Raw genomic sequence first — 26,379 nt, forward strand, 5'->3', positions numbered from 1 at the left:
TCCCAATTTCCTCACAAGTCTTCTCCCATTATGACATAATTGCATCATCCAACATTGCTTGATTAGACTTAGCAATCATTAATTCAATGTTCTTCAGCAAAGTGTGTGTCAGTTATAGAAATGGTGAGTTTTGTCCCATTTTATGACTTTTCTTCCCACAGTTGTTAAGAGAATCATTGCAATTCTTAAGTTAGTAACATGGTTGTCCCAAAGGTGCTTTTTCAAGAGGCAACTGGACTTTGTTTTTTCTTTGAAAGAAAAGAAAAGAAAGAAAAACAAGAAAATCAATTGACTCTTGAAAAAGCACCTTTGGGACAACCATGACCTGGATGAGGGAGAATCTCCATAGACAGTTAGTAACATGGTTGTTAAGTGAATCTGGCTTCTCCATTGACTTTGCTTGTTGGAAGCTCGCAAAAGGGGATCACATGACCCCCCCCCCCAAGAGATTGCAACCCTCATAAATATGAGTCAATTGCTAAGTGCCTGAATTTTGATCATGTGACCTCAAGGATAATGCAACAGTTGTAACCAGTGGTGGGATTCAAATATGTGAACAACTGGTTCTCTGTGTGGATGCCACTTCCAGAAGTCCATTCTGATCCTAGGCAACAAAAAATTAGCTCCCGGTTTTGCGGAACTGGTGCGAACCGGCTGAATCCCACTACTGGTTGTAACTGTGAAAAATGGTCATAATTCACTTTTTTCAGTGTCGTTATAACTTCAAATGGTCACTAAACAAACTGTTGTAAGACAAGGATTACCTGTATAAAACACAGATCCTCTTTACTTATGGTCCAAACACTCTCCCTAGCTTTACCTCTAGCAAATACATATTATTTCAAAAAGAAGCAGGACCTGTTTCATTAGAAAAAAATAGTGAGAGGAAAAAAAGCAATAATACAGAAAACAGCAAAATCTCCACTTCCACATAGATTGTTTCTCTAAAACTATTGCAAGAATAATCCCTTTAGAATTTCCAAGTTTAGCTGTCCAGGGTAAGGCCATGGGTTATTAGACCCAAACAAGTTTCTGGAAAGGAATATCCAAGGACATTCAAAATTGCAAAATAACATGAGGCAAATGGGAAGGAAATGTGCTTCTAACAAGAGAGTAACATGATGAGAGACTTAATTTATACTTACAAGTGTAGGGAATGACAGAAGGCATGTAAATGGGAACTGGAATGAGGACAGAAGTTGGATAGAATAATAGTAAACCAACAGCTCTTTTTGAAGGTTTAATAAACATCTGGAGAAGATTCAGAAGCTTTTTCACACCCATGTTATATTAATTATCATGCACCATTATTTTATTGACATTTCTAGAGAAAATTATAAAATTTGAAAACCCAATCTCCAATGCATAAAAGCATTGTGCTTAAGCAGTGAAGGGCATTGTGCTTAAAACCAGAAGCAACCAACACATCTAATAAAACCAAAAGCAGCTGGCAAAGATGAATTGTCAACAGAATCTGAGACACTTCCAGAATCACATGGTACAGTTGTCCATCTCCATCTAAGCACTGCTTTGCAGTGGAATAACATGCAAGTTCCCAAAATCTTCTATCTGTCTGTTTGTCTGTCTGTCTGTCTGTCTGTCTGTCTGTCTGTCTGTCTATCTATCTATCTATCTATCTATCTATCTATCTATCTATCTATCTATCTATCTCTATAATGGATACTGTATATTGATCTGAGATCCCCACCTATTTGCAGGTGCTGAAAGAGAAAGAAAGTTAAGAAGGAAATCCCATTTTTAATTCTTCCCTGATCAGCAATTTACCTCTTAGTTTGTCAGTTTCATTTTGCTGGTGAATAAAATGATGGGCTCTTAGCACAATCCCAACTCTCATTTAAAATGGAAATAAAGAATCACAAAAAGAGGGCAACAATCTGGCATCTGTTGAAAAAAGCAAGACAGAGATGAATCAATTGGATTTGGCAGCAGTGATAGCCAAGACCAGAAGGAATATATCTGCTATGATGTGAAATGTAGAATTAACTGGAAAGCTTTAGAAACAGTTCGCTTTTGGCAGCTCGCCTTTTGTAAACATAAGAGAGCAGCTCTGTGGCTGCTTCTGAACAATGCAAAGGCTTCATTTTGCCGCAGTTAATTCATTACAACACAAACTGAAATGATGGCCAGCCCTAATTCTAGTACTCCAATATGAATTAGTTAACAAAAGGACAAGCCTGTCCAGATTAAACAATTGGGGGGGGGGCATTTGTACTTGACAGGCTGACCATTTGAACAGCATTTTCAACTCAATTTTTGATGACTTCCTATGCAATCTTCAGCAGATGATGGATGCTTTTGAACTAAGTAGAAAACAAACTGAAGGAACATTTAAATTGCTAGGCTTGGTACTTTACAAATGTACATAACTTTCACTCCCAACTTGAAGCAGCCCACCACCTGCTGGAAAAGGCTTTCTATCTTTGGAATCTCAGGCAAAATTAGCATTTATTACGCCCCCAATAGGTCGATATGTACAACCCACAGTCTGTGTTAGTTTTGATGAATGACCACACTTGCCTCATCTATACAGAAATGTATTATTTCGTTTAGGAAAAGCAAAAGCAGAACACTCAAGTCAATCAGTGGCTAATGTCATTTGCCTTATTCTTCAAAGTCACTGAATGTCACATCAAAAGTGGGAGGGGGAGAGGAGGTGGGAGAGTATCTGATACATAAACCTAATGCAATTGCCATTTATTTCTGTATAGAATTCCATAACTGAATGCACACATCACACTAAGTCATAATGTGGTTTGTTCAGCATTAGTTTAGGCAATCTATAACCTAAATATGGTTTAGTCAATAAACCACAGTCATTATGTTAGTTATGTAAGATAATCAAATATTGATCTACCACATATAAAAAATGCAGCATATACATACTTATAGGATCTAAAAGCAGATCTGCACTTTTTGTTTAAGCTGTTTCATCTAGTGGTCATGCCAACTTGATTTTAAGAAAATATTGCCTGGATTGACATATTTTGACACCAGTTTGTAGGGTATTCAGTCTGGATAGCAGGCTACCACTGCTTCCTATTGGTCAGTTCTCTGTCCAGTTTTCATTTTCCTGTGGAAGGGTTTTACCAGATATGCACATGTTTTTACACAGACACAACATACATAGACATACGTACACAGAGATATGCATTAACACTTATACAGTTAAACTTATATGTTCACAGTTAAAGCATACATACACAAACACAAATGAGCAGTTTTAAAAATATTCTACGAGGGCAATTCAGAAATAAACCTCCATTTGGTTATCAATGACAGACACTCACAGATACAGAACTTTTATTATACACATTAGAAAACTACAACATTACATTACTTTTTGACATAATCACCATTCAAATTGAGGCACTTGTTATAACATCTTACAAGGTTTGAAATTCCTTAGTAGTAGTCACTCGGCACCAAATCTGGGCTATGGGGCAGTGATCAAAAACATCCCAACGGAACTGCTTCGAAAGTTCTTGGGTGTGTCTAGCGGTGTGTGGGTGAGCATTATTATGACCCAACACCACATCGGAAGTCAGCATGCCCTAACGCTTGTTATGGATGGCTCGTCTGAGTTTTCATAACGTTTCACAACAGACTTCTGAACTGATGGTCGAACTATGCTCCATGCACTTCACTAGCAGTGCTCCTTTGGTATCTTCACATTTGGCAGGATTTTCTATGGCACTACTTCCAATGTGGTATTGGTTCAGGATAATGCTTGCCCGCACACTGGTAGATGCATCCAAGAACTTTTGAAGCAGTTCCATTGGGATGTTTTTGATCACTGCCCCATAGCCCAAATTTGGCACTTAGTGACTACTACTAAGGTATTTCAAACCTTGTAAGATGTTATGACAAGTGCCTCAATTTGAATGGTGATTATGTCAAAAAGTAATATAATGTTGTAGCTTTCTAATGTGTGTAATAAAAGTTCTGTATCTGCAAGTGTCTCTCATTGATAACCAAACAGAGGTTTATTTCCAAATTGCTCTCGTATTTTAGTATCCTATTGATTCCAAATGTCCTTTACCATGAATTCTGTAGTGCTTTTATTTGTTTGGGAGCAGTAGTAAAATCCTTCAATTTAGATGGCTGGAAAAATGGTAAGTGCAATGCTGGATTTCAAAAAGGAAGAAGCACAGAGAAAGAAACGGGAGTAATTTTTAAGTTGCTGATAGTACTTGCTCTTTACAAGGCAGGATTTCTAACTTGTACTGGTTCAGCATTCATGGCAAGGGTAGCTCTAAAAAGTATTAGAGACTATGGCGAACATTCATTCAATTGAAAGGACATTCTTGCATTTGACAATGTAGCCAGAGAAAGAAACGGGAGTAATTTTTAAGTTGCTGATAGTACTTGCTCTTTACAAGGCAGGATTTCTAACTTGTACTGGTTCAGCATTCATGGCAAGGGTAGCTCTAAAAAGTATTAGAGACTATGGCGAACATTCATTCAATTGAAAGGACATTCTTGCATTTGACAATGTAGCCAGTGAACTGTTGAGTTTAGTCTTCAGTGGTGTGAAATATGCAACCTCACATGAACAGGAGCATCAAAATGACATATCATAGAAAATTGTATTCTGAAACTGAAGCAGTAAACTTGCCCTGAAGTCACTTTGACAAAAAGTAGGGGATTAACAAAGCTTGATGTTGTCCATTTCTGTCCTCCAGACATGGTTACTTGTTTTGGAGATGGGGCAACTAGGAAATGTGGATATGTTTTAAGATCATCCAATGATGGGAAGTGTTCCAACTTTGAAGTAAGCTCATCATTTGTTCCTTAGAACAAGGAACTATTCTTTTTACAGAAAAGGCAGGTAAAGAAAAGCCAGGTCAATGACATTAGCAGGCACATAAAGAGAAGGGTAATTTCATTCAAGGCAATCCACGAGAAAAACTTATACTTCATGGAAAAGGGAACGACAACCCAGCCTGTAAAATGGTGCTTATTTCAAGAAAGGACTCTGCCTTACAAAAGTCTTTGTACTGTTTCTCTCATCACAGCATCTTTTTCCAACAAGCCTCCAGTAAAAAGTGAAAAAGAAAAACTTATACTGGTTATGTAAAAGGCATGATATTGTTTTGAAACTATAAAATGTGTTGCAAAGGTTACAGAAGCTTCTTAATTTTGCACAGAATGCAGTTGAAAAAGTTATATTTGAATTAGGGACCAAAGTCAACTCTTATCCCAGTTTGTCATTACTGAGAATCCCCAAACCCCAAAAGGTTTGATTTCTTTTTATGTTATTTAAATTGCTCCATGAAATGAAGCAATGGAGAAGTATGCATATGCTATGGCCATTTGCAAGGGGGCAAATGATGAAAGATGCATTGTGGCACCATCATGCAAATTTGGAGGCTTTTGTTCTTGCATTGCAAGTATGTAAGGGACACAGCTTTCATCGAAATGTCATGCACATTTGTCACTTTAAAGAAATGCGTGACATGGTCAAATCTTTATCCGAGAATAAAGAAATGCATGACATGGTCAAATCTTTATCCGAGAATACCAATTGCTGCTACTTTATGATATGAAATTTATTTTAAAACTGTTTAAAAACACTTCTGTGTTCTTTTATATATTGCTGAACCTAGGTAATTGTATATTTCTTTGTTTCATTTTTTTTTCATTATATTTCTCATCCCCTTCCTCTGTCATTTGTGACAGCTTACAGTAGCAGAAAGCAACTCTTGGTAGACCAGAAACAAAAGCACAGGGTGCGTTATAACAGCTTGCATTGTAGCATCACCTTCATTCAGAAAATGTTTATGGACTGGAGTCCTGGAAAAGAATTTATCTGTCATAGGACAAGAGTTGAAAGGGTTCTGAAAGAGAGGGTTCTCACAAAAACTGTAAAATTCATTCATTCGTTCATTTGATTTATATAGACATCCATTTCAAATACATAACTATGGACAGTTTATCATAATTAACAGCAATACAAAAAAATAGGATACCATGTAAAACCGCATTAAAAGCTATATAACATATTTTGCAGCCAAGGTATAAAAGCCAATCAACAACATTCAATATAAATAATAAAGGAGAATATTTGTAGCTCAGGGTTGATATGAGGGATCCTTGGTGCTCTCTGAGGTTGCTTGTTTTCTTGCAGATGTTTCATTACCCAAATTAGATAACATCATCAGTGCTAGCACCTAGTTTGAGCAATAATAATAATAATAATGATAAAGTTGGAAGGGACCTTAGAGGTCATCTAGTCCAACCCCCTGCTCAGGCAGGAAACCCTATACCATTTTGGACAAATGGCTGTCCAGTCTCTTCTTAAAAACTTCCAGTGTTGGAGCATTCACCGCTTCTGGAGACAGGTTGTTCCACTGGTTAATTGTTCTAAATAAATCAAGAGAGGAAAATGTCTGCAAGAAAACAAGCAAGCTCAGAGAACACCAAGGACCCCTCACTCAACATAACTATCATACTTCCCATCACAACCGGATCCCCAACTTACAAAAGGCCATGGGGATTGCAACTTGATCTCCAGGAAGATGACATTCCAAAGGGTTGGTGCCACAACAGAAAAAAAAATGCTCTTTTCTTTGACCTGCCAGATGGCTTTTGCTAATAGATAGGATTCTAAGCCATATCTCTCCTGAGGGACAAAACGTTACAGGTAATGTAACCAAAGCAAGGCAATCCCTCATATACAAATGTATTATATGTCTGATTTCCCACTGTTAACTATTTCTGAGTGCATTAATCTGCATAAGCATGAGCTTGAGCCGAGGTGGCGCAGCAGTTAGAGTGCAGTACTGCAGGCCACTTTAGCTGACTGTGTTCAGCAGGTCAGCGGTTCAAATCTCACTGGCTCAAGATTGACTCAGCCTTCCATCCTTCCGAGGTAGGTAAAATGAGGACCCAGATTGTTGGGGGCAATGTAAATATATATATACATTGCTTACTGGTGTACACCGCTTAGAGAGTGCTTGCACTTAAAGCGGTATATAAGTCTCATAAATAAATAAATAAATAAATAAATAAATAAAATTCAGGTAGTTATTACTGTCTTGTTATATACATTGATGTTATTTTATTGTTTAAAAATAAAGTCTGTATTCTCTGCAAGGAAATTGCCATGAACATATTTGGTGTTAGGCTGTCAAGCATGATAAAGATAGAGTCTTCACCGACACTGAGAACTTAATTCTGAAAGTTGTCATCCCCCCCCACCTTCGGTATGTACACAGAAGAAAAGGCTTTGAAATAAATTATTTCATTTTTCTAGAGTTATAGTGGAAAGAATTTCTGGTGAATATTACCACTATACAAGCTGCCTTTAAACCCTTCCTTCACTGGACAGCATATAAATCTTATTTTCTCAGTACAGAATGTTTTCCAAACTAGACTGAAAAATTTCTGAAACTGTCTAACAATGAACACAGAATGTCAAATGATCATGCAAGTACCATTTCTTTTTTTCAAAAAAAACCCACATATGTTTCTGTTTTATGACACAGTTAAAAAATTGAAAAAGATGACACAATTGCTGTTGAAATGCATTACATCAGGAAATCTTGATGAGAAAAGCTGTTCCCAAAATAGGAAAAAATGCATTATATGGATATTTTACAAATGCAAAAAAACAAACGGTCTCTGCTCATCTGAAACCACAGCATTCTAGAAGAATTTTTCAAGCCTTTCTCAACTGTGCAATGGTTTAATTTAAAAAAAAAAAGATTTATTTTTCTTTTCCTCCTCTGTTGTTTGAGCTCTGCTAGTTATATCCTTTTTCAGAGGTGGAATTTTTATTGCAAGGCTTTATCTTGTGTGCTTGATCCAGTTGGACAAGGATGTATACTGTATGTCAAGTTATAATATTCCTAACTTGAGCAATCCTGGACCAATTAAAATAATGAAGGATTGGAAATTGACAAACTCTGCTCTTAAATGGAGAGGCTTGTTTATTTCTTTTCTAGCACACTGTCTGTATTACCACTTGCACTGAACATATTTGCCTTAATTGAATTTGCTGAATACATATTTTTCTCATATGCAAAACATGTGGAATGAGAATCAAAGTAAGGGAATTGACAAAGAATTAGCTTTTTGCAAATATGAAGTCTCTGATGTGCTGATTTCCACATGATCATAATTGACCTTTCTTTTCTTACATTTGCAAGATAGAAACAATATGACTCATGAAAAAGATTAATATAATTGAAAAAGCAATTTTAATTTAACCAGTCAAGCTGCTCAAATTGCTAGAGGTTTTATTACTATCCAATTCTGATTTTTTAAAAAGTATTGTTTAAAAAATTGTTTTGATATCTTCTTATGAGGTTGCCATCAAATGAAGTTATTTGTGAGAAGCACCGTTGAAATCAGTATTGTGATTAGTCCTTATGACTAATTTGAATTCTGTCCATTTCAGTGCAACATAGTAATGGCTAACTTAGAATGAATGCTACTTATGAATTCCCAGAACAAAATGTCTAGAAAACCACTGCATAAATAGATCGGAGATGTTATGGTGCCTTTCTACTAAAACATAATTTGTGCTCTGGCTAAGGCAATAGATTATCTAAACAAAATCCAGCATTCTTGTGGCAAATCCATCACTAGAGGTGATATCAGTTGTCTACTCACAAAATCAAGATGCATACAGATCCAAATAAACACCACTCCATCCCTGATTGATCTATTTCCTTGAGCAGAACAAGTGTAACAGCATAAGCAAAGCTTGTCTACATGTCAGTCCAAATTTTGGAGCATGGTAGAGTTTAGCCAATGTTTAAAAACATTGATCCAAGGTTTCTAAAAAAACTCAAATGATTTGATGACATTCATCCTGCTACAGTAGTCAAGTTAGGAAAAGGGGAGAGGAGAATCTAGCATGGCTGATATCACATAACCTTGAGGAAAAGGCCCTACTAGAAATATGGAGGATTTAATTTGGCTTTGTTGAGACATTATGGCTGTCTGGTTTTACAAAACTTGCTCTATGAACTTAAAATAGGACTATGTCATTTGTGGTTCAGTTGCTGTGAGAGCTCAACTACACGTTGTTTGTTTGGAAATTATCATGGAAACAGTGATTATGCTTTATTAACACTTTAAAATGGCACAAGAACCAAGTATATGGTTATTGTCCTATTCTTAATTCTATAAGAATACATTTAATTGGACAAAAATTGTTCTAACTCCAGCAATGCCAGTGACAGCAGATCATTCTTCTCCACCATGCAGAGCAAAGCACAGATGTCATGCCATGTTGTTCAGAATCCCCAAAGCCAAAACCTGGACTTAAAATAAGCAAAACAAGGCCAGACAGTCACAGTCCCTATGAATTCATTTGAGGCTGTGTCCAATTCCCAGAAAATATATTTACTTTCAAGGTTTCCTTCTAAGTTCCAGCAGATATCTCCACTTCATCCCCAGCTCCTGACTGCATTAATATGATAATGATGAGTCATTTAACACTAAATTCCAAGGGTGAAGGCAATTACTTGTATGCATATTGGTAAATGGGGGAGATGCTAATGAGACCTTTTGGAGCTTATGTGAACTGAAATTGACCTATCAAAAGGTGTAATGCCAGATCTCTTAAATTGTGCTTGACTGAAATCATCAGAGAGGTAATATCATCCCAGCAACACCCCAGAACAAAAGCAGCTGTACTGATGGACCAATGTTTCTATAATTGTCTTAGGATGCAGGAACTACTATGCTCCTTTCTTACTGTTCTAGTAATGGAAAACCCTATTCTAGACTTTGTCTATGGAAATTCTCAGTCATCCAGGTCATGGTTGCCCCAAGGGTGCCTTTTCAAAAGGCAGCTGGACTTTGTTTTTCCCTTAAAGACATTTCATTTCTCATCCAAGAAGTTTCTCTAGTTCAGTTCATTTCGTTTAAGTGAAATGTCTTCAAGGAAAAACAAAGTCCAGTTGCCTTTTGAAAAAGCACCTTCGGGTCTATTCTAGACTATTTCAACAGAGCTCAGTGTACAGCTCCTTTACATGCCAGCATTTGGGGGGGGTGAGGGGGTGAAATCAGAAAACATAAAAAAGGCTGCTGAACCACTACTCCTTGAATCAATTAGTATTAGAAGGGAAAGGAGGGAAAGAATGAAAGATGATCAACAAACCTATACAGGAGTGTTTCTCAACCTTAGAAAATTTAAGATGTAGACTTCAGTTCCCAGAAGTCACCAGCCAGCATGGCTGACTGGATAATTCTGGGAGTTGATGTTCACATGTCTTAAAGTGGGCAAGAATGAGAAATGTTGCTATAGATAGATATAGATTGTTAATATAATGGAAAATGAGGAGAGAAAGGTTTAGAAATATAAGCAGCTCTGCCTTGAACATAGTGAATATGACATGGCAATGAGATCTCCAAGTATTATTATTATTTAAATGCAAATGACTTAATTTTAAATTTTGATTTAATTTTGCCTGTTAGATACGTTGAACTTCGAAGCATGAAAGGATAGAATATCAACTGAAATTAATAAAGATGTACATAACCAACCTTGCCTGATTTCAGAAATTAAACAAGGTTATTACTTAAATGTAGACCACCTGGGAATTTCAGAGCTGTTAGTTCAACTAGGAAGTCAAGAAAACATAATCCAAGAAGGCAAACCACTTCTGTGTTGCTGCCAAGAGAACTGCACAGATGCATTCACCAGCATCTCATGGTTGTATTGATTGTTATGCTTTTCATCACACCAGAGAATTCCCCAGTTCTGTGCTCCGGAGACAGCTTCTGTGTAGGCCAGGTCACTACCATGACCTTATAATGACATGTAGCTGTATACATTCTTCCTAGAGACAATGGAAGGCATTTTTCCAAAGTGGAGGTTAAATGATTAACAATTGGAGAAGGAAAAAGAAACAACTACAGCAATGGGGGAGAAGAAAGAAGCTAAGGATGAAGCAGGAGAGCATGTGTTTGCATGCTCAAACAACCCCAATAGGTTGATACACAACTTCTCTAAACTTGGTTGCCCAGTAGCATGCGGCTTCCTGTTAACAAATCCTGAAGTCAATTATCTCTTCAAAACAAAAGCTTCTGGGTGAATAGTTGATAGAGCGACCATTTTTATTCATATACAGTATATCATTTTCTATCTCTTACTACAGGTATGCCAAGCCATACTTCCATTTAGATGTACATATGCAAATGTTTTGACTGCTTCATGGTGTTCCTCACTTTTCTCTGAGTTGCAGTGCCTGGAAGCTTCCTGAATTTCCATGAAATGGCATCTCCCCAATAAGAAGTGAGGAAAGGGAGAGGGGGAGAGAGAGAGAGAGAGAGACAGAGAGACAGAGAGAGAGAGAGAGAGAGAGAGAGAGAGAGAGAGAGAGAGAAGAGTCGCAGAGACAGAGGGAGGGAGAGAGACAGAAACAGAGACACAGAGATAGAGAGACAGACAGACAGACAGACAGACAGACAGACACAGACACAGACACAGACACAGACACACAGAGAGACAAAGAGAGCGCTCAGTGGAATTTTCCCATCCCAGAGGCAGAGATCTAGGTGTATATTAGACTAGGCAGCCTACTTTGCCCATTTAAAATTAAACCCTGATGCAGCCATGACTCCTTGTAGATAATGTTTGGACCTAATGCTTTGTTTAAGCCACAGCATACTTTGTATGTGTGTGGATGGATGGATGGATGGATGGATGGATGGATGGATGGATGGACGGACGGACGGACAGACAGACAGACAGATATTTTTTTAATTATAATTATAATTTTGTAAATCATGGGGCATGACAGCCATACAAATATTTCAAGCTACAGAATTAGGATTTCACAAAATAGTCCATAATAATAATAATCTGAGGAATGGAAATAATTATTTCACTGGGATGGACATTTATCCTATGAGAGTATAGTGCAGTGATGGCGAAACTTTTAGAGATCGAATGCTCAAACTGCAACCCAAAACCCACTTATTTATCACCGGGTGCCAGATGGGTGCGGCCCACTGGGTGAGCATGGCTGGGGTCATGGCAGACTGGGTGGGTGTGGCCAAGGTGAGCATGGTCACCTTGATGTTGCTTGTGGGGAGGGACGCCTGTGGACCAGGCAGGATTGGGGGAGGTCCAAGGTATCTCTGCCAGGTGGGACGGTGGGCAGGAGGCTCATTCTGTGGGGTGAGGCAAGGCAAGGTGGGGTGGGGGTGCCATTGCAGGGGAAGGCAAGGCCGGGGTGGCTGCTGCCTGACACCATCGGCCCCCGCACACAGAGGCCAGCGAGCACATGGGTGCCAACAGTGTCCATCAGCAGCCACAGCCTGCCAGCCCTTTGACCAGTGCACTCTGGGGCTCTGCAGCCCATTGCCAGCAGTTCAGCCCACCACCTCTGAGCTACACGGCCAGCTGACAGCTGAGGAGAAGATGCAGTGGGTCGTGCCTGGGAAAAGAGGAGCATGCGAGGCCAGGAGGGATGGGACGGGGGAGAAGGAAACCAGCCGTGCTGGGATAATAATCTGGGGAATGGGACACGTGGGACCTCGGTGAGTTAATGGGTGGCTGGTTGAAGAGGGATGGTTGCCATTTCCGGGGCATGGTGCATATGCCCATAGAGAGGGCTCTGAGTGCCGCCTCTGGACGCGTGCCATAGGTTCGCCACCACTGGTATAGTGTAACTCTTTGTCATTCTTTTAATTGGGTCCTGAGCTGCTGTGTTCTAAGGATTATTTCTTGTGAGTTGCTATCCTCTCTTTTTCTATGTATTAAACTCATGGCTGATGCCACCATTCAGATTCATTAGTTGATTTACATTATGAGGCTACAATCAGCCAAGCTTCATGATGACATTAGTGAATGAGGACCACTGAACATAATTTACATGGAGAAGCCATTCCTTCCCCAAAGTTTGCCAACCTATTGTTAAAACCTGCAATGCCTGCATACTTATCTGGCAGTCAGCCTTGCTAAATAGATGTATGTGAAATTGCACCACATATTTGGTACTGATAAAAAACATTTATAATCAATAGAACAGTTTCTATGTCCATCTCCAATAAACAACTGTCAGTAAACAAATGTATAAATGTGTATGAATGTGTCTGTGCATTCATATTTATGTATCAAGTTCAAAAGAGACAGAAATCTGATCAGGTTGTTTAGAATGTCAGGGAATAAATGGGAATAGTCTCCTGTTACCATTTTGCTAGTGAAAACTGCTGCTTCTTTTCCAAGAAGTCTGCAGGTTTTAGTCTGCAGGTTTTTGCCTTTACTAAATATTTACTAAATAGCTGTGGAAAAGTAGAGAGGGACATGTTGGAAAGCTCTAATGCAGGGGTGTCAAACTGCTGGCCCACAGGCCGGATGCGTCATGGCAAAACCGTGCCCACCCCGTTGCCGGCAATGAAAAAAAGTCGTGACACGTCCCGACACGTCACATGACGTTGTGAGTTTGACACCCCTGCCTAATGTCCTTTATAATTTCTGTGGTTGCAAATACTGTCAACAATTGTTTAACAGGGAGAAGAAGGTGATCAGCAGGGGCTTTGCAGATACCAAGAGGTAAATGAAAAAGCTCCAGGGGGGGGGATAAATGCATTGTGTACTGTAGTTGTTTGCCCTTGAAAGAATGTAATTACTGGTTTCACTAGAGGACCATGTTGCAGCACCACCGTGCATAAGCAGAGCATATTTATCCCATTACTTCTTTACACTGCTGGACTACTGACACTTTGTTAATGGGAAACTTGTAGCCTGATAGGATTTACCTAGCGCATTTGGCAAGCTAGCGGGCTCACTCCTCACAGTACATTCACATTCAGAGCCTGTCACAAGCAAGGGAACAGCTATGTCAGGCCTGAAATCCCCAGCTGATCTGTTCTGCTTGAATCGGTTCACAGCACAATAGACCTAGATATTTGTGCTGCTATAAATTCAGGGATGCAAAATAGGTTAAGGCAATTAAAGTGATATCTTTTATTGAACTGCCTTCTTGTTAATATAGTGGTAGACTTGTGAATTAAACACTTCTTCATTAGATGTCATGGAAAATTATCCATATCTCAAGAACACATAAACAAGGATGATCTCTTACTGAGGCTTCAATTCTGTATTCACTTATCTAGCAATAAGGCTGCCTAAGCATAGAGAGACTTTTTCCAGCAAAAAGGGATACTATTGCAGAGATACAGCAGATCTCTGTAAAAGAGAAGGAGGGGGAGTCGCTACTTTTTTTAAAAAAAAAAAAAAACGTTACAAGAATATACAAGCCTATGAATTCCCCAGATATTTTTTTGTAATGTCTTGTTTATTCTTCATCAAGCAAAAGATTGTGGCAGGGGGGGAAATGTGTCAATGTAGTGCTTTGGCTGTGAGATTAAAGGCCCCACCCTCTTTTTATGTGTCAACATATGTGAAACAGGGCTACTGTCACATGATGGCAGCCCCCATCTTGAATGTATTCACTTGGCATCTTTATCCTTGATGTTTTGCCTGGCAAAATCATGATCATTCTTTTCTGGAGGAAGTTTTCCTCCTCTGAAGGAGCAGATAAATAGTTTGGGTATGCTGTGGGACCATCATTAAAGGGAGCTCAGTGGCCTGTCCACTGGAAGTTTTTAAGAAGAGACTGGACAGCCATTTGTCCGAAATGGTATAGGGTTTCCTGCCTGAGCAGGGGGTTGGACTAGATGACCTCCAAGGTCCCTTCCAACTTATTATTATTATTATTATTATTATTATTATTATTATTATTAACCAGTGGAATGGCTTGCCTTCAGAAGTTGTGGGTGCCACAAAATTGGAGTCTTTCAAGAAGAGACTGGACAGCCATTTGTCTGAAATGGTATAGGGCCGTGGTGGCGAACCTATGGCACGCATGCCACAGGTGGCATGCAGAGCCCTCTCTGTGGGCATGTGCGCCGTCACCCCAGTCCTAGGCCTTCAGATGGGTTTTATAAAACCTTTTTGCTTTAGGCCTCCGCTGCCATGTGCAAAAAAAAAAGGTTCAATCAATCAATCAATTTCAACTTCTCACGGGAAAAAAAGATCTCGCAAAGTTGGAATTGATTGATTGAACTTTTTAGTCCCACCCAGTCTGCCGTTACCACCACAGCCATGTTCACCCAGTTGGCCACGCCCACCCAATGGGTCACACCCACCCAGTACCCGATGATACATAAGTGGGTTCTGGGTTGCAGTTTGACGGTCTCTAAAAGGTTCGCCATCACCGGTATAGGGTCTCCTGCTTGAGCAGGGATTGGACTAGATGACCTCCAAGGTACCTTCCAACTGTTATTCTATGTTTTCTATGTTTTTATTAGCTCAGGCAAATATAAACCATACCAAATCAGAGATACCTTGAAACAGAGCTCCATAATCTGACTTGATTTTCTTGCATTGTGAATAAACTAATCTTTGAAACTAGTCTGTAAATTGTATATAATCCAAAGCCATGTGACTAACAGGACAAACTATGAGATTGTTCAGCTCTTCCAGTAAGGAAAAATAAACCTTGACCTATACATTACATGTGGCCCACAGAGTTCAGACTATTTAAATTCAGCAAGAAAGATGTATTTTCCCCAAGTTTAAAAAAAGATATTAAAAGTCAAAACAGGTAATTAAGCCTTCAAGGAGCATAATACAACTATTTATGGAGATGGAGGTGAAAAAATACATGTAATTGTTTCTATTAAAAAATAAAATTGGCCAATCATTTCAAATGCATATACCCGAGAAATAATTGAATCCACATAGTTCTTTCTGTGACTTCCAGTAAAACCCCAAGATCTGAGCTGCAAATTGTATGTGAGCAAAGAATAAATAAATAATAGAATAGCAGAATTAGAAGGGACCTTGGAAGTCTTCTACTCCAACCCCCTGCTCAAGCAGGAGACCCTATACCATTTCAGACAAATGGTTGTCCAATCTCTTAAAAACTTCCAGTGTTGGAGCACACACAACTTCTGAGGCAAGTTGTTCCACTGATTAATTGTTCTGTCAGGAACTTTCTCCTTAGTTCTAGGTTGGCTCTCTCTTTGATTAGTTTACATCCGTTGCTCCTTGTTCTGCCTCCAGGTGCTTTGGAGAATAGGTGGACTCCCTCTTCACTGTGGTAGCCCCTTTGATATTAGTACATTGCTGTCATGTCACCCCCGTCCTTCTTTTCATTAAAGTAGAAAGAAAGAAAGAAAGAAAGAAAGAAAGAAAGAAAGAAAGAAAGAAAGAAAGAAAGAAGGAAGGAAGGAAGGAAGGAAGGAAGGAAGGAAGGAAGGAAGGAAGGAAGGAAGGAAGGAAGGAAGGAAGGAAGGAAGAGCCTCTTTGCTGATAGTTAGTGTTTAGATTTTGTAGTCCAGATTTGCTAGTCATATCCCAAAGCAAAATGATGATGATGGTGGTGGCAGCGATGATAATTCCTAAACAGGTCCAAGTTGGCCATTTCTGCCAAGATGTTTTCCAATACAGTATGTTTACCGTATTTACAAATTCTAGGGGCCTTAAATATATTCTTGCAGTAACCCTGAATTAGAACTGCAAGTTAAAGAACCATTTTTAAGTCTGTCTGATTTACTGTTTTTAGCTGTTTTTGCATTTTTTAAAAAAGTTTTATGCACCACCCAGAATCCACTGGATTTGGGCAGCCAATAAATTTAATGAATCAAAGTGGTACTCAAAAAGAAACATTTGATGCTGATGTTATGGTCCTTTGCCATGAAGACTTTCTTATGTTTTCAGGGTATTATAGAAGGGGTGTGCACACGTGCATCCATGCACTTTTAGATTTATATTTTTTGGCTCTACTTTGCTTCTGTATAGTATTGTACTTTTACCCTTTGGTGCTGTTTTTACCTGGGCTGTATAACAATGCTGTTTTAATTACTGCTTATTGTCTACATTCACTTTTTCAATCATCTGTTTAGTGGCCAGAGAACTCCAAGTATCCAACAACAATGAAAGCATAATTAGTGAATAAATGTTTCTTCAAGCATAGGAGAAAAGGGAAATTATCATTTGGGCTCCAGGATAGAAATATGTCTTAGAAGAATGCTGCAGGCAATGACCATGAAAAATATACCTCTATGCAAGTCATTTTTCACTCCAGTCCTTTTTAAAGCTTGGCATCTGCCTATTCTGATTTTATGTATGAAATTGGTCAGATCCAATCAGGTCAAATTCCTGGACTTATGTCTTCAACAGTATTTCCACATCAGCTGTAATATATTTTTGGATGACCTCCAGAATACATTTCTTTACTTCCCAGAGCAGAACAAATGCAGAAGTGTAGATGGGAATATAATGTATTTGGTCACTCTGTTCTACAGAGTTCCATTTTGTTGAGATATCAGGTTAGAGAATGCACAGAAGGGATGCAAAGCACTTGTAGCTATCCCAATATTCTCCTTAATTAGCTATTTTGGCTAAAATTATTGGGATTTGTAGTAGCAACAACTGGAGCTTGACTAGTTCCTCCATACCTGGAGCTGTAAGATAGATAGATAGATAGATAGATAGATAGATAGATAGATAGATAGATAGATAGATAGATAGATACATAGATAGATAGATAGATAGATGGATAACCTTTATTGTCATTTTTTTTTACTGTGGGCATAATGGCACACATTCAAAATGAAATTTAGTTGCTTGCTCTCAAAGTATACACATACCTAACACACATTGAAACATACTATATACAACATATGTATAGACCTACACCCTTACATATAAGTAACATATAAATATTAATCATTGTCCATCTTGAATACATAACGGAAGGAGGAAGCTTTAGAGTTCACAATACTGTATGGAAGAAAACTGTGACTGAATCTGGATGTTCTGTTTTGGATACCACCAGGCCTCTTCCCAGAGGGCAACAAAGAAAATAGGTCGTGAAGAGGATGTGTAGTGTCCCAAGACTTCCCCTAGATACCACATGTCTTTGCTAGGGAAAAACATTTCTCCTGAAATATATTATTATTATCCTCCATATATTTATTCAGCCAGATATTTAGACTCAATTTGGCATTTTTATCCACCTTTTGAGTTCTTCCCTAGGACCTGGGATAGACAAAGGTTGTTGTTTGATAGTGTTAATATGTCATTGCAGGATATAAGTTGTTTTGCAATGGACTAATAGTGATTTTGTCAATGCTATGATGAAGTTCAAGTGGTGCTCCAGATGTTTTGAGATTGCACCCTAGGCACTAATCACTATTGGTAATAACTTTGCTTTCTTTTGCTTCAAGTCTTTGTAATTTGTGTTTTTCTTCCGTTTTTTTCTCTCTCTTATATTCTGTCCCAGTATTGCAACATCCACAATCCAGACTTTTTTTATTTTTTTGTCTTTTTATCAACAATGGTTATGTCTGGAGTATTATGCGGCAGGTGCTTGAATTCTAAAGTCCCAGAACTTCTTTCTTCATTTTCACTACATTATTTATTGTGTGGTCCTACCGGTTCTTGCTTGCAGGCATTTCTTGCAGATTTCAATACACCATTGTTTTTTTTTTTTTTGTCATGCCAATGTTTGTAATCAGTCTATGAAATCTTCTTGCAGCAGCTCAGTAAATGGTCTATTGTTTCTTTACCTAAAAATTATTTGGGAACAGTCATTAGCCTTCCCTTTGGCTGGACTTTTGAAAGGCCAGCTTCTTTATGTCTGGCACTGTACTGTACGTCTATTTGTGAAATGGTAACAGTCAGAATCAGGGACCACACAATTCCTTACAAAAGTGGACTATTGTGAACTAGTACAAATAGAGACTTCTTTACCGCAAAGATTTTTTTCTCTCTATTTCTAAAAACTACCTTACAATTTTATTTGCTATAGAATATCTTCTATATTCTTATCTATATTAACTACTCTATGTTGGGATGACTAAACTGATGTAGGATCTAAAATGGGATAAGGGAAGTAAGGAAATAGAAAGGGAGGAGGAGGAGTCACTGTATGTAAGTTGGGCAGTTATATAAATTTGGCAAGTAAATAAAAAAGGCCATGGACTTCTCAATTTTTTTAAAAAAAATCCCTCTACAAATGCTAAATGTCAGTAGTTTATAGCACAGAAGGCACTCTGCATCTCTCCAGTGTGCACCACCCAATTTAAGGTCATGTTGACTAGGATGACTGAGAAGGACTGAGACACTATTTAAATACAAAGGGATTGGACATCAGGAGACCACTAATATCCTAAGGCTGAGTTATCAAAATTTCCCTGAACCTGAATGGCAGTAGCAGCCGCCATAAAGACAAGCTGCTCTTCTCTTGATATACTTTTAGCCATGTGACCTGCATTCTTTCTCCAACCATGACCAATCAGATATTGTTTACCAGAAGCAGAAGAAAACTATAGTTCCAGAAGAAAAGCTTCCAGCTAAGGGGAGAGAGGAAACCAGATGGTGAAAATTGATGCTTCAGAAGAACGGTGCAAGGGAAAGCAAAGACAGGAATTTTATGGGCATTACAGAGAAATAAGGAGAGATAAATTATAAGTTTTGCATTGCCTTATCATACATCTTGTCCAAAATGGAATCTTTCTGATTCTGCATCAGAAGCTCATATATCTTACAACAGTTAGAGTGATGTACAAATTCTCTTTTGCATTCAGAAACATTATTTTATTATTGAGCTGATATGTTCCAATATATATGTGTCATTGCCTTTGGCTGGAATGCTGACATGTATTGATTAATATATATTAATATTAATATATAGAAGCAAAATCTCTTATATGTTTTGTTGACACTATCGTTCATACTGAAGACCAAAATGGAACTCCTCTGCTCTCTCAAGCATCATTCCAAGATAAATTATGAAAGTTGCCAATCACACTGATACCCCAAAATACAACACTTTCTTGATTTTCTCCAACATCTTTAACAGCATCTGTAATTCCAGAAATCAGCAAATGAAACTACCTGTGAAATCCATAGACTGAGCTTCTGTTAGAAGTACCGATAGAAGAGAATATCCGTTGCTCAGAATTGAACTGTTAGCACCAATGATGTTATCTAGTTAGGTAATGAAATGTCTGCAAGAAAACAACCAAGCTCAGAGGCCACCAAGAACCCTTCTGTTAGAAGTACTAGAGTAGATATCACTGAGCAATTCAGACAAGCCTAACCTATCCATGACTTGTTTATTTATTCAAAAGTTATAAAGCCACTCATCTTAAAGCAATTAAACCAACACGTCTAGAATAATAGCTGTAATGAACACAAACGAGAAAATTCAATGAAAACTTTAGTGACAGATTTCAAACATCAGCATATGCCATCATAATCACACAGCCTCTTAGCAAATGGGCAGCCATATAAATTTGATTGATTACTTAATTAAACACCTCCCCATCTCCCCAGGTTATTCAGTGGACTTCTATTTTAAGGCTATGTCATCTTTCTTTTTAAATCTTCTACTGTATTGCTATCCTATCTAAATAAAAAAACAGAAGTGTATTCAGTGTCTGATATTCACTCACATTTAATTACATCATGCGCTATTAGCCACACAACAAAGAAAAATTGTTATATATATATATATATATATATATATATATATATATATATATATATATAAAATAAACTATAATTCTTTTTAACCTGACAGACTCCCTTTAATTAAGTGATCAGATGAACTGGAGCATGAATAACAAGGTGCTAATTCATGCCTAATAAGTTAGGCAGAAGGCCAAAAAAGAGCTTCTTACCATAATTTTTAAAAATTCATTAAAAATACTTAACATAGGCTTTTTAAAAAACCTGTTAATTTAACAAGAGAACTAATAAGTTATGAGCAAGAAAAGTACATTCTATTCATCTTCCAACTGGTAGGCCCAAGAGTCTCAACATCTTTTTTACATCGTGGTGACCAAAACTGGATGGAATACTGCATCCAGTTTTGGTCACCACGATGTAAAAAAGATGTTGAGACTCTAGAAAGAGTACAGAGAAGAACAACAAAGGTGATTAGGGGACTGGAGGCTAAAACATATAAGGAACGGTTGCTGGAATTGGGTATGTCTAGTTTAACAAAGGGAAGGACAAGGGGGGACATGATAGCAGTATTCCAATATCTCAGGGGCTGCCACAAAGAAGAGGGAGTCAAGCTATTTTCCAAAGTGCCTGAAGGCAGGACAAGAAGCAATGGATGGAAACTCACCAAGGAGAGAAGCAACCTAGAACTACGGAGAAACTTCCTGACAGTGAGAACAATTAATCAGTGGAACAATATAATAATCCACAATAATGCAATGAAAGGGTTGTGGTATTAAAATGGGAGTTTGGGAAAGTAGTTCCAAGGTGACAGTCCACGATCAGCACCTTCTGTGGTTCCATAAGCTTTAATAGCTATGCCTTTCTTTTCAGGAAAAACTCTATCATCATCCTTCGAAGAAGTGTCTAAATAGCCATTTATTAACTGTTGTAAGTATCATTAGGCGGCATGGTGGGATGGAATAGAGATCCGGGAAAGATAGCAAGGGAGATCAGAAGACCATTTTTCCTGTTCACAATGTCATTACACATTCCATCGTGGCATATTACTGAGATGATTAGTGGCATCAAATGACTCTGAAAAATGATTATGTACCATTAAAAACATTAGTCTGTTTGAAACTAGCACAAGCAAATGGCCTTGCAGGGGGATGAGTCATTAGTTTTAAGGATGGCTGACGTGATGGGAAAGGCAAGCAAATATCTTTGCAAATTAACATGTGCAACAAGTCAGAGGGGATGTGGTCATGATGGTTTCTCAGGGAGATGAGGATTTTTCTTTTTTTTTTTTTCCAACAAGGTGATGGGGTTGTAGAGAATAGTTCAGTTGTGAGTGATTAAAAACCGGGCTGAGCGATGGCTATATGGTGGGAATCAATATTCTCTACAATAGTAAGGGCAGTTACAGGCTAACAAATTGTTAGCCACCCAAAGTCACGTATATGAGATGGATGGCCAGATAAATTAAATAAATATATAGACAGCTAGAAGGATATGGGTGTGGATCTCAAAACTGCTGTAGTTATGATATAGTTATGGACACGGATGATATAGTTATGGATATGAATATAGGTATAGACAGGAGCCAATATGTATTTATACGATGCAAATAAGATTCAGATGACTGGGAAAATTGATTGTGATTTATGAGCCGAGGTGGCGCAGCAGTTAGAGTGCAGTACTGCAGGCCACTTTAGCTGACTGTGTTCAGCAGGTCAGCGGTTCAAATCTCACCGGCTCAAGGTTGACTCAGCCTTCCATCCTTCCGGGGTAGGTAAAATGAGGACCCAGATTGTTGGGGGCAATGTAAATATATATATACATTGCTTACTGGTGTACACCGCTTAAAGAGTGCTTGCACTTAAAGCGGTATATAAGTCTCATAAATAAATAAATAAATAAATTTATTCCTGGAGGTTTAAATTCAACAGAAGCTCTTGTTAGAGGACGTGCTCTGAACATTTGTAGAATGCAGATAAAAAATTCTGAGACATTGAACAGTAGAAAGTCAGTAAATAGTATGAAATGCTCATAATATAGCTTCTGTGTATGTCAAATATGGGATAATGTTCACCCAGTTAACATTAAAAGCTAGCAAACATTTGTTAACTTTCTTAAGAAACACATTGGCCCAAGTTGTTGGCATCCTATCATGATCTGTAGTTTATGCAACTGGATTTACCAGGGTTTCTTGGCTGTTTTTCTTAAGCAAATGTCTCTGCAAGAGCTAAGTCCAAAGGATGCGACATGCAGAAGCTACTGAAGAAGAAGAATGAAACTGAAGCCCAGATCAAGGCTTACTGTGAAATTCCGTAGGATCAAAAAAGTGTTGGGATATGTGAGCCACTACAAAATGCCCAGGTCCAGAGAGTGAAACACATCATCTGTTTACAAATTATCACAATGCCTTAACACATCGGGAACATCTATATGTCCAAGAAAAGGAGAAACATGGCAGGGATGAAGGGTAGGCTTGAGCTGAACCTAGACCCAGGCTTTGCCTCTGCCCTTGGTCTAAGCAATTCTGCTATTCTGCCTGGATCCCCAGCAAGCTTTTTGGCTTTATTAGAGGGTGATAAGATAATGGAGTTTGACTCTGTCAATAGCCACAGCATCCAGACCCTGCAGAACATTGCACAGACCATTAAGCATGACATCCCTGCAGAGAAGAAAAAATCCCACCTGGGCTCACTCCAAAATGCTGGAATGGAAAAGGACTTCTGGGTTGGACTACCGGTCCTTTGCCAAAATGACTTCTCAATGACGTAGCTCATGGTTATCTGGAGACATCTCAGTTCGATGTTATTATCTATCCCCAAAAGATGGAAAGCTGAAAGTGAATTCGGAAATTTGAAGGTTTTACTGTATTTTATACAGATGCCAGTTTCCTTATACTTTTTAACCTGGGTGTAAAGGCAACAGGGAGGGCGTGAAGCTTTTTTTTTTTTTTTTTTTTTTGTGGAATGGTGGCAACTTACTTCTGCAGGCTTCCTTTTGGTTCTTCCCTATTTCTTTTCTTAGCAAGGTAATCAGTAAAGAATTATGCTTTGCCTAAGGAAAAGAACCCAGGATATAAAAGCCTCTCTTCTATCTAAACTACGTACTGAAGAAAGGGAAGACGGAGAAGTTCCTTTTGTTTCTTAAACACAGAGACTCATTTTGTGAGACCACCCACAGTTGCTCTTCCAACTGGGGGGGGGAGCATATAAATATAACTAATACATTAGCAATAGGCCACATTAGAAAGAAACACAATTAGGGAGGAGGTAAAAATGTTCAAGTTAGTGACTTCACCATGTAGTTTATGTAAACACACAATGAGCCAGTTTAGTCTAGAACAGTGATTCTCAACTTTTTAAATGCCGCGACCCCCAATCGGTCATAAATCGAGGACTACTCAACCTGTCATAAGTCGAGGACTACTCAACTGATGCAGCACTGTTTGCAGAATGGGACTTTTGGCGGGCTCAGCAGGGCAGAGACAGCCTGGACAATTCCTATTGGCTTTTGAAAACCAATAGAATTAGACTCTAGTCAAGAGAGTCTATTCTATTGGCTTTCAAAAGCCAATAGAATAAAAGGGAGTAGCACAGCTAAGGAAAAGGGGAAAAAAATGGCGGACTGCGTTGTTTGGCGATCCCCGTGAAATGGTCATTCGACCCCAAATGGGATCCCAACCCACAGGTTGAGAACCACTGGTCTAGAAACTGGAAGATGGTGAATTCTAGTCCCACTCTAGGCAAGAAAGCCAGCTCAATGACTTTGGGTCAATCATACTCTATCAACCCAACCCACCTTACAGAGCTGTTGTGAGGAAAACAGCCCAGGGAAAGAATATTAAGTATGTTCAATGGTGGGATTCAACCGGTTCGCACCAGTTCGGCAGAACTGGTAGCTAAATCAGGAAGTCCGTTCTAGGCCTCAGAGGCCCAGAAGCTTGCATCCAATAAGAGAACCGATTGTTCAGGTATTTCAATCCCACCACTGGGTATGTTTGCTGCCTTGAGTTTATAAAAGTAACTGGATCACCCATGACCCATTGGGTCATCATTTCAGAAATATTGCCTTACCAGATTTGTCAATGCCTTCAACAAAGGCAAAAGTTTTAAAGTACTGGGGAAAAAACCCTTAAAATCAGGGAAATATTCTGAGAAGTAACTGACTTGAAGTCAATTCATGCTGAACTATATACCACACTCAAACATTAGGAGTTAAGCACAGGAAATGCCATGTGACCGTTTGCATTATATCATGTTTTATGATAATTTTTATATCATAAAAGATTTTATAAATTTTGCCAAATTTCAATTCCAATGGAAGTCATGGGCCCCAGATTTTGGGAACATTCTGTAAGTTAGCTCATTTGTGATACTTCGATTTAAAAATAGGTTTAAACCTTTTTGCCTTGCATTGCACAGTTTTGCCCAGTTAAAGATTACACACAGACAGACAGGAGAGTTTCAGCAGTAGATAGATAAAAGAGGGAAATAAGTAAGTATTGCAGTGCAGATAAAAAGATAATTTGACACTTATAATATTTTGAGTGGAACTGGGCTGTTGTTTGCCTATTTGCTTACTTACTAAATTTTTCTATCCATAATCAGCATTTAAGTCCACCTTTGACCATGGAAGTTTACTGGATGACAATGAAGTTGTCATTATCTTTTAGCCCAACCTAATTAGATCTGTTGCTGTGAGGATAGATTGAGGGAGGGAATAGCAGTTATGACACTTTCAACTCCTGGAGAAAGGCAGGGTACAAATCTAATGACTAAATACATGTCCTGAGCTATAAACGATGGTTTGCAAACTTATAATAGCCATTATGTCGAATATACAATATCATGGTGAGATCCAATACAGATACTCCTCAACTTACAACCATTTGTTTTGCAACAGTTCAAAGTTACAACAGCACTGAGAATGTGACTTAGCAACTGGTGGCTGCACTTACGATCAATTCAGCATTCCCACAAGCATGTGACTGAAATTCAGGCATTTGGCAATGTATCTATTTATGACAGTTGCAGCATTCTGGGTTCATGCAATCTCCATTTGAGCTCTTCCGGGCTGGCTCCCAACAAGTTCAATGGGGGAAGCTGGATTTGCTTAACAACCACATATTCACTTAACGACACCTCTGTCAAAAAGATTGTAAAATCATGCACAACTCACTTAACAACTGTCTGACTTAGCAGTGGACATGCTGATCCCAATTGTAGTCCCAAATTGAGGATTACCTGCCTGATAACCAAACCATAATTTCGCAACTCTTTAAAACAGTCCTAAAAAGGAGATCATTATCTTTTTCAGCCTCCGGTGTAGAGTGAGCTGAAGTCATGACTACTTTCAGAATCCTCTAAGGCAGCCTCTGGTTAAGATGAGTATATTGGAGCTACATTCATATTGGTCTCTGTTCCTGTCCGCTGGAAATTAATGGAAGCTGCAGAAGGCAGTTCACACCAATTTCATTACTCAAAAGTGAAAACTGAAAAACAGTTTAAACTGAGTGGGCTTTGTAGAATTTCATTCAAGATTGGCTTGGCATCTCATCTCCATGTTCAACAAATGGCATTCCTAATCCATTGCCAATATCCACATAGAACCATGCCACACACTCTTTGTTAACTCAGGCTTTATTTTATGAGTAGCAGATTTGTTCATTTAATATTCTCCCCCTGTTTAATTTGGAATTCTCCCAGTTCCTTGATATTGATAGGATTTGGGATAGCCTTTTTTCTCTCTCAGGGTCTTGGATGTTGTAAATAACTCAGGGCCCAAGTTGTATTATCACTGAAAATCTTTCTAGACATGGGGAAAACATTACCAATGTGGGCCTCAAAACAATTTATTCTATTCAGTACATACAGAATCCAGCACTGTACATGCCAAAAGCTAAATTATGTATATGG

Source organism: Crotalus tigris, unplaced genomic scaffold, assembly GCF_016545835.1.
Source record: "Crotalus tigris isolate CLP2741 ecotype Arizona unplaced genomic scaffold, ASM1654583v1 scf7180000019227.483876, whole genome shotgun sequence".
Classification (NCBI taxonomy): domain Eukaryota; kingdom Metazoa; phylum Chordata; class Lepidosauria; order Squamata; family Viperidae; genus Crotalus; species Crotalus tigris.